The sequence below is a fragment of the Prenolepis imparis genome, unplaced genomic scaffold (assembly GCF_030444845.1).
Source record: "Prenolepis imparis isolate NDT839.2.m4 unplaced genomic scaffold, iyPreImpa1.0 SCAF_75, whole genome shotgun sequence".
NCBI classification, from domain to species: domain Eukaryota; kingdom Metazoa; phylum Arthropoda; class Insecta; order Hymenoptera; family Formicidae; genus Prenolepis; species Prenolepis imparis.
This window is the reverse complement of record NW_028141233.1, coordinates 26,283-36,901: the sequence shown is the minus strand read 5'-3', so window position 1 is coordinate 36,901 and position 10,619 is coordinate 26,283. Positions and strand designations below refer to the sequence as shown.

At 26.2% G+C, this 10,619-nt stretch overlaps 1 non-coding gene and 1 pseudogene across 1 annotated transcript; both read right to left on the bottom strand.

Moving 5' to 3' along the window:
- Nucleotides 1-3,582: 3,582 nt before the first annotated feature.
- Nucleotides 3,583-3,658, bottom strand: Trnaa-agc (transfer RNA alanine (anticodon AGC)). Its single transcript has one exon. It is a non-coding gene; the product is annotated as a tRNA-Ala (tRNA).
- A 986-nt stretch (nucleotides 3,659-4,644) lies between these two features.
- LOC145947403 (uncharacterized) lies at nucleotides 4,645-8,911 on the bottom strand (annotated as a pseudogene).
- Between the last annotated feature and the right edge of the window lie 1,708 nt (nucleotides 8,912-10,619).

The window sequence follows — 10,619 nt, the reverse complement described above, 5'->3', positions numbered from 1 at the left end:
ATTTGATTTATTAATCAGGAAAGTTATTTTTTCAGTAAATAAACATAAACGATTCTTTAATTGATTACAATTTATTGTACATGCATATATGGGCATTCCGATATAAACTGCCAGTGGTGAAAATTTATAGTTTACGTTACGTATATTATAGATAGATTTTTCATACTGACAATGAGTACTGACAATGAGTGTAATTCCTGTAATGTTTTAACATGCGAAAAAATCCGTGGACAAGCAAAGCGTTTTGCGCGTAGCAAATGTTAACAAATCATGTTTGTATGTAATTATATTACATATAAAATTCACCTTAAAATCCCCTAATATCACACACTTTACGATCTATTTATCGCATGTTTAAAGCTTCTTTCATCGGCATGTGATATTCGTTAATTCTCCCTCTTTTCCTTAAAATGCATTTTAATTTTTTGAAAAGAATCTATCATAATGTTTTTTATAAGCAAAATTGATTTTATGGGAAATATTATTTTAAATTACAATTTCAAATTGCAAATATTATTTCAAATTACAAATATTATTATAAAATTATAAAATGCTTTAGAAATTGAATATTTTCTATGTCTTGGCTAGTTGTTGATTAATTTTAGTTTTGATTTTTACATTTTTTGGGGGTACATTATTTTTTACTGGAAATTCTTTTTAAAAATTATTTTAGGTATAAAATAGATACATATACATACATATAATATAAATGGTATAAATGGTATAAAAGGTATAAATGGTATAAATGATATAAAAGGTATAAAAAGGCAAATCCTTAATTTTTAACATTTGATATAATATTGTCGTAATTTTGCCTTCTTTTCATATAAAGGATATATAGTATATTGCTCGAAATAATCATAATCTTCGTCAGTAACCTGTTACTGATAAACACATTGCCTTGTGTTGATCCTCCAATGTAGCTTCTTTATCACTAGAACAACACGCGCGCGCGCAATTCTTCGGTTTTATGTTAAAAAAAATATATATTTTTGAAAATAATGTAAAGTTTGTTTAAAGTCGATTAATATTTTTTCACGGAACTTAGCTGTTAAAGCGTTAATTTGCTAATTAAATTTTAAAATAATACACACATATATATATACATAATTTGAATATTTTATTTTCAGATCAATGTGTACTGTGTACTACAACTCTGCTCTTGTACGTATCGGTGAGTAAGAAATTGTTTATTTTATAACATTTCTATAGCGGTAATGGGAATGTATATAATATGTTGAAAATATTAAAATAATAATATGTTTCAAATAATATGTTATAATATCTTATTCGCGATTAATATTTTTTGACAAAAATCAACTGATAATTGTCAAAAATATTAATCGAATTTAAAATATTATAACATCCCTTTCTAAAAAAGGCATGTTTAGTCGATTCTCGCAAGTATTGTTGCATCTTTTCCGCGATACTGATTGACTGTTTCGATTTGCATTGTGCGTTACATTCGTAACATCGAGAGGCTGTCACCGTGAGGGTTAGTAATTTAACAGTTTGTTCAAAATAAAATAAAATAAAATAATATGTTTGAAATAATATGTTATAATACTTTATCCGCGATTAATATTTTTTGACAGAAATCAGCTGATAACTGTCAAAAATATTAATTGAGTTTAAGTATTATAACCTATTATTTAAAACTAATATTATTTTATTTGATTTAATTTTAAACAAATTGTCAAACTGCTAATTCTCGCGAACAGTCTCTCGATGCTACGAATATAACGCACAACGCGAATCTTGACAGCCAACGAGCATCGTGGAAAAGTGACAACAATAAACTTCGAGATATTCGAGCAATCGACTTTACATATCTTTTTTAAAAAAGGATTTTTCGTCTTTTTTTATCAAATTATTTAATAATTGAGGTTCATCTGCTACTATCGCTTCCGTATTATTTTCTGTTTCTTCCAATTGGAAATTTAAATTTTTTAAATTTTGCTAAACATAATTTATTATGATCATTTGGCAATGTAATATATAAGATAGAATAAATCATTATTGTGCTTTAATTACGTTAAAACGGCAAATACTTTTTTAACATTAATTGTCCCTTCGCAAATAATTTTTGATTTTGTCGAAATACCTCTAACTAATACACATAATTTATAATTATTATTTAATGGATCAGTATAAGATATAATTTATTCAATATTTCCTGTAACAAAAGTGGTAAATGAAATATTCTACCTTTAACTTTTTTTACCTTTAACTGTTGTTTCTATAAGAAACGATATATATATATATATATATAATATACATATCCTCCATAGCAAAAAATGTCACAGTGATGTCACAAAGACATTGCTCTGTGACGATAAAATATGTCAAAATAAAATCACAATGATGTCATAGTGACGTGCGAATGTCCGCTTTGTAACAGATGTGATGTCATCATGACATCATTGTGATAAGAAATGGAATGTTATAGCGATGTAATTTATACAGATGTGATATCACTATGACATCATTGTGATAGGAAATGGAATGTTACAGTGATGTAATTTATACAGATGTGATGTCACTATGACATCATTGTGATAGGAAATGGAATGTTATAGTGATATAATTTATACGTCATAAAAGGGTTTTATATAAGAGAGACAAAGATTGGTTTTAACACGAGTAAAAGTACCAATCTTTAAAATTAATGAAATTCATAGCAGTGCTAAAAGGAGAGATAAACGTTCAATACAAGTTTACCGAGCATTTATCTCTTTTTAGCGCTGCTATAAAATATGTTTTTCATTAATTTTAAAGATTATTACTTTTTACTCGTGTTACGATCAACCCTTGTCTCCCCTACGTTTTTCTTTCAAATAAATGTAATTTATTTAATTACAATTTAATTACATTTTTATTTTTTAAATAATACATATACGTTCCAAAAAATATAAGCCATATTATTATATGTGTGTGTGTGTGTGTGTGTGTGTGTGTGTGTGTGTGTGTGTGTGTAACTATCATTTAATACACATTCACGTTAAATCACATCATTTAATCACATTTAATAACTATATCACTAACATATATATAAATAATACTTATAATAAATCATTTTTAAAGTAATTTTTTTTAAATTCTAGTTATCACTTTATCAGAATTATGAAAAAAAAAATTGATACAATTGTTAGAAAACTTAAATGCGCATAACTTTTTAATATATAGGCATTAATAAAATAAAAATAGTGATTGTTCATTTTTTATGCTACAGCTACGCATAAAAATACTAAAATACTTAGAACTTTAAATTACTTTAATATTACTTTAATATTCAACTGTATATATTATTATAACTTTTCTCGTTCTACACTATATTTAAAAAATAATATTTAATAATTACTTTATTGCACTTACAACTATGCATATGTATTTAATACTGTAACCATTTAAATAATAAAATATATATATAATTAAGGTTTAAGATTTTATTGACCAACACTGACTAAGACTAATTCTTATATTATAAGACTTTATTTGGGAATAATCTCAATTCGAGATTTATTTCCCGACTCCCCTCTAACCCCCCTATAAAATTATAGGCGAGAAAAATATAGATCCGAAAGTCGCTGAATCGGGAATCGAACCCGAGACCTTTCGCTTGCTGGGCGACTGCTCTCACCAACTGAGCTATTCAGACCCTTCGATTCTATACTTTTCTCTGCCTTGATAAACAATTTCAATATATATAATTACTGTGTATGAAATTAATACATTCAAAATAAAAAATTTCAATATATATAATTACTGTGTATGAAATTAATACATTCAAAATAAAAAAAGTACATATGCAAAAATAAACTCTTTATAAAATCTATAAATAAACGTAATAATAATAAACTGTGTAATAAACGTAATAATGAACTGAATAATAAACGTTCAAATATTATTTATTATATATTAAAATTACTATATTTAATAACCTGTCCTTTTTTTTGTTTAGATCTCCTCATTTTCGCATCTCTTTTTTCGTTCTTCCTTTGTCCTAAAAAGAAATATGTGATTGTTATACATAGGTGCAATAAGTCAATTCTGCAATAAATATTCTATACAAAAATAACAATAAGTTCTTAAACGTTGTATTTAATTTAAAAAAACTAATACACGCAATAATGAACAGATAGTGCATGTGTTCACCCTCTTTAAAATCAGTTTCTTATAAAAATAAAAAGTTTGAGATAAGATGATAAAATAGTTAAATTGAGGTATATTATTATATATAACTTACAAATCTCGGTCAAATCTCTGGTTGGCTAAAATTAGCCATCTTGCAATTATATCCTCAACTTCCTTATTTGTTAAATTGCTTCTTGAAGTTCGCGCAGCATTTAACAACAAGTTTAAACAGATATGTGTGATTATAGATTATATAAAAATTTAAAGCGACTTAATTTTATATATATATATATGTATATATACTATTCAAAATTATTTTATATTCCTATGACATACATATTATTGAATGATGATATTAGAGTTCTAATAGCATCATCCAATATAACCATACATAGAATGCTATATATAAAGTGTCAAAAATACGTCAATAAAAACATTTCTGTGATTAAATATTTATATACTTACTTATGATACATATAGTAATGCGAAGAGCATTTTTAAAGGCATTTTTCAATTTTGCACCAGCCTAACTATATTCCATTGCTAATTTATTTGTTAAAATATGTTTCATCATGTACGAAATCACATCATGATGATCCTTACCTCCTAAAAGGCTCAATTGTCTTGTCTAAAAATATGAAATAATTTAATTAATATCAGTTTAGGATCTAAAAATATCAAAATAATAAACATTTGTTTTTCTCTTATAAAAAAAGTTAACATTACTTTTCTTTTAACTTCTTTAAAATTATTTAACATTATATAAATAAATAAATATGTCCAAAATATTGCTTTTTATAAGACATTTCAATAAAATGTTTCTAATCGTGAGTATAAAATGATAATATTTTGTATATACCATTTCTGCAGCAACACATTTGTTTTTTAATTGATTATCAATTCTCTGTAATTGTTCTACGGTATCTGCTGGCAAATCGAAATCATAATCTTCATTTTCTTTTGAATCCGTATCCTCATTTCTTCTTATGTGATTATCCAACTTTATTAAACGTTCATCAATTGTTGCAAGATTTAACAATACTGCATTTAGTTTCCTGATAATTAAATTATGAGAATCTGCAAAAATAATGATGACACATATTATTGTATATTTACTCAGATTATATATTACGAATTATATACCATTTTAAATATATGTTTACAGTGATATAAATAAAAAAAATTAAAACTTTAATAATATATATATAGGTAAGCTTTTACAAAAATTTAAAATTAATAACAGATATATTTTACCTAAATCAATCTCAGCATTACAAGTATTGGATGTAGATATTGTATCTGAATTTTGTGGAACAAGGTCATCTTTATTTGCTGTTCGATGTTCTTGTGAACTTATAGATTTACTACATGTAACTGCAGAAATTTTTTTAGACAATATTAATTACTTTTTCATTACTTATTTGTATCAGAGGCTTAGTTATTTTCTTATCACTTTTTATCAGTGGTTTTTTTATTTCATAGGTCATTTTGCTTTTATTTAAATCGTTTGATATATTAGAAGCTTCATCTAAATCATTGCTTGTGTCAGTTCTATCTGAATTATCAGAAGAAGAACTTGAAATTTTTTTTACTCGATTCATTTTCTTATCACCTTGTATTAATCGTGTCTTTATTTCACAGATTTTGCTCTTATTTATTGTTAAAGCTTTTGTATTAGGAAAATCATCTAACTCTAAATCATTGCGAGTTTTTAATTTATTGATGCTTGTGTCACTTGTATCAGAATTATCAGGAGAGGAACCTGTATTTTTTTTTGCTCGTTGATATCTCGATTTTTTGAGGTCATTTCCATCATCACCATCTAAAACGTATAAAATTTTTGAATATTAAAAATTAGATTTTTGTTTTTATATATTTTATAATCAAATATCACTTAAAATTTAAATTTTAATATATACTTTTAATACATATATATTATAATTTTAATTTATATAATTTTTGATAAAAAAAATAAAATACATTTTTATATTACTAACCGCTGCTACCAAAAATACGGATTATTTTATATAATTGCCAATCATCAGAAGGAGATATTCTTTTCATAATTGCTTTATTTATCTTAATTTGACTTGTATATGATGGCCATTTACATTCCTTATTATTTTCAGTTAACCATTCAGAAGGAACAATTTGTAAACCATCTTCGAACTCCACAATATTATACGCCATTATAATAACTGTAAATAAAAATTTATCAGCATTAAAATTATAAATAATCTATAATATAATAAAAATGTGACGATAATAATAATAATAATATTTGCAATTTATATTAGAGTATTAGAATTACGTTTAATTATTTTATTATAAATGCAAATTAATATTAAACATATGTATTCAGTTGTGTGTAACATCGGAAATATAATATAATTTTTTTTATAAGGCATTTTCAACATTTTTGCTCTAATTTTATCAAACTCCCATGTCTGAAGATGAGAATATTCAGACATGATACCAATATTTAAAGTTAATGACGAAATAGGCTGTGTATATAAATCTTCCACTAACACAAACACTTTGCCAATAGCATACATTTTATTGTCATTAGATTTAATGAAATTTAAAATTGACATTAGTTGTCCATTTTCAAAAGAAATGCAATTATTTTTTGAATCATCACAGTTAATATAATATTGATTATTGCAAAAAATTTTATATTGTTGTACAGAAATGAAATCTTTCGTAATAGGACCATCACAATGAGAGTGTGTAAAACATTTTTCCATATGAATTTGAATATATTTTGAATGTTTCATTATTATGTATTGTCTCAATTTCTGCAAATCTTCTTATTAATTGCTGTAATGGTTGGTTAGTTTTACGAATTAATTTCTTTAACGTAGACATATAATTCTCAAATTTAAATGCACTGAATTTATCCAGAGCACCAAATTGTTTTACGTCTGCAGCAAGATGTAATAAATTATGAATATTATGTGAAATATATTTAGAACCGTAGATAACTTGAAATGATTTTACAAAATGTTTTAATAAATTTTCTGCATATTCTATAATAGAAGTTTGATATGTTAAAGTAGGAAGTGCAAGAATAGTGATTGCTACATGTAATGTTAAAAAATTTAAATATACATTTTCTTGTAGTATTCCTTTCAATATAATAGGACCCGTATATAATAAAAATTGCCGATATTCTGTGGCTTTCCAATGTTTCATGTACTTTAATGATCTTGGTTTTCGAGCAAAATCAGAAGGAATATAATTGCGTAACTTTATTAGTTTCTTAGAAATTTTTTCTTTGTCTAAATTTGATAATCTTGTCTTAAGTGGTCCTGAAAGCCATAACATAATAAGTTTATGCATAACACCCAAACATACCAGGTGCATATAATCTAGTGGCACATTTGTAACTAAGCCTAGATTTGGTATATTTTTTAAAATTGTGTCACCAGTTTGATAATCAAGATTATAAGATCCAGTAAAAAATTCTTTATCATTACGGAACATCATATTAGATGTGTATGGAAAACATATATGTCCTTCTATATTATCACCTTCAATAATGCATTTAGTGCAACTATTATGTCCAGTGTGTCCTTTTACATTTAAAATAAATGATTTAGCAGGAGCGTCACAAATTATTGCTTTAATTTCGACTTTTATGATCTGTCCCTCATAATCAATCCCATTATTTATAAAAGCAATAGCATCATCTACAAACATTTTTAAAAACTCGTTTGCATTTTTTGGTTTTCCTTCACCATAATATAAGGCAATGACATATATATTGTTTATAATATTATCTGCACATAATATTGGCCATAAACTCTTTGCGGAAGACTTATATATAGGTAAACCATCAATATTTATAAATAATTGAATGTTATCAAGAGCAAAATTCAATCTTTTACGTTCTTTAATAATTTTTAGAAGACCTAAGTGGCAGTAATCTCCGTTTTCAATTTGTATAATTTCAGTTGATTTAGGAGTTTGCAATAATGTACGTGGATCTTTAGGTAAAGTATAATTAGTGTGTGTTTGCAATATCTGTAAAAGGCGACGGAGTGATTTATGTGATATCTTTTTTTCAATAGCCCATTTACTTATGTCATGTATAAAAGTTTCGTTATCATTTAAACACAGATTTTCATAATTGTTATCGACTATAGCTTGTAGCTTATTTGCATCCGTGTAATTTTGTATCATACAGGCATTATTTTCATTCAGAAAGTTAATATTATTTTCATCACTTTCATCACAAGATTGATTTAGATTTCTATCTGAGTATACTTTATCAGAATCACATAAAGATGAAGCATTCTCATCAACAACAATTAGTTGATCATTATTATTATTAATTATTGCCATAGAATCCGCAGAATCAGTCTGATGAGTTATCATATTCATATCTGTTACTGTGTTTCTTGCAACTAACCTTCGTTTATGTCTTGCACTATAAAATATTGAGTGTTTTCGTTTGCGACCCATATTTTTCACAAAAAATATTTTTTTTCCTAAATATACATATACAATAAAAAAAAGATATCTTGTTACAATAAATATGAAAAAATATAAGACAAACATAAGACAAAAAAATATTGTATATATACTAACCTTAATTTTTATGTTGATGTTTTTCACTTTCGTGTTAAATCACTTCTTATTGCTAAGTGATCTTCTGAGATCACTTATTTTGAGTCAAAATGTCCTCTTATGCAAATAAAAAACACGTGCTGGTACACCAACAGACAACAATGACTGCGTATACGCTGCAGAGCGTTTTGGGCAACGTGTACGCGCCTACACGCTCACGCTTGCATTAGGGTTAGGTAAGGTTAGGTTACATTAAGTAGCGTCCATTAACGGTGATGTGATTGATTCTTTTACTTTTAGAACAAATCAACGTCAAGTCTTGACAAGATGACAACTTAGCAGTCATTCTGCTGAACGCGACTATTTTAAAGAAAAATATTTCAAATAAAAGTTGTTTGATTCAAAGGAGGTCATAAAGTAGATGATGCCCTTTGTTTGATGAATTTTTTAAGAGATATTTGAAGTGGTGTTATTTTAAATTGGACACCCTAATATATATTGAGTTATAGCAGTAATAAATATAAATAAATAAATATAAATTATTTATTAAATATATCATAAATTAAACTTTATTTTTCTAATTTTAATTGTTGATCGTCACAGCACAACATCTTTATGATGTCACTGTGACATATTTTTGCTATGGGGATTTTTTATCATTATTGTTACATTTCGTGATATACTAGTTATATCAATGTGACATTTTTGATGATATCACTATAACATCATAAAGATGTTGTGCTGTGACGATTAAATATATTTTTTATCGTCACAGCACAACATCTTTATGATGTCACTGTGACATTTTCTTGCTATGACAGATTTTTTTATCCTTATTGTTACATTTCGTGATATACTAGTTATATCAATGTGACATTTTTGATGATATCACTATAACATCATAAAGATGTTGTGCTGTGACGATTAAATATATTTTTTATCGTCACAGCACAACATCTTTATGATGTCACTGTGACATTTTCTTGCTATGACAGATTTTTTTATCCTTATTGTTACATTTCGTGATATACTAGTTATGTCAATGTGACATTTTACAATGATATCACTTCAATTGTGATTAATGATATCACTGTTACCTTCCAATAATCTCACAATGACATCACAGTGACATCACATTTTTTTGTCACCTTGTGACTCTATTGTGAGCTTATTGTGATGTCACTGTGACATTTTTTGCTATGGGGGATATATATATATATATATATATATATATATATATGATAATATACATATGCAGATATGATTAAAAGATCATAATAAGTTTTCATAATACATACCGCGAACTATTTTCGTTGATTTGTCATATAATATATATGTATATACACTTATATTAAAAAATCACTTCACGCAGTTTCCAAAATTATTTCATGCGAAAGCTTTCCGCAACACTCATATATAAATTTTTCAAATTTATTGCATGTGATAGATTTCAGAAACATTTCTGTTGCATTATTTCATATGACATATTGCAAAATCCTTTCAGAAATGTTGCACATGAATTGTGAAACATTGGAATGATTTTGAAATCTTTCTGAAAGCTTTCTGTAACAATCTGTGCTGTATGGGACAGAACCGACGAGGATTCAGCCTTCCTCAATGTCGAAGATTCATATTGCATCTCATTTTATCAACCGTGCTGTTTGATGGAGCATTTAATTTTGCATCGTTTAATCCGCCCTTTGTCTCAGGATTTGCATTCTTATCCATCATACTAGATGCGAGATCAGAGAATCATCGGACTTGTCGTCATTTTTTTGAATTTTTTCAGTTTTGCTGAAATAAATTGAAAGACAAGAATTTTAAAAAATAGCTAAATAACTTTACACACATATACAGGGTGACCCATTTTAACTTAGGCAGCCAAATAACTCGAAAAATAAGCACACTACGAA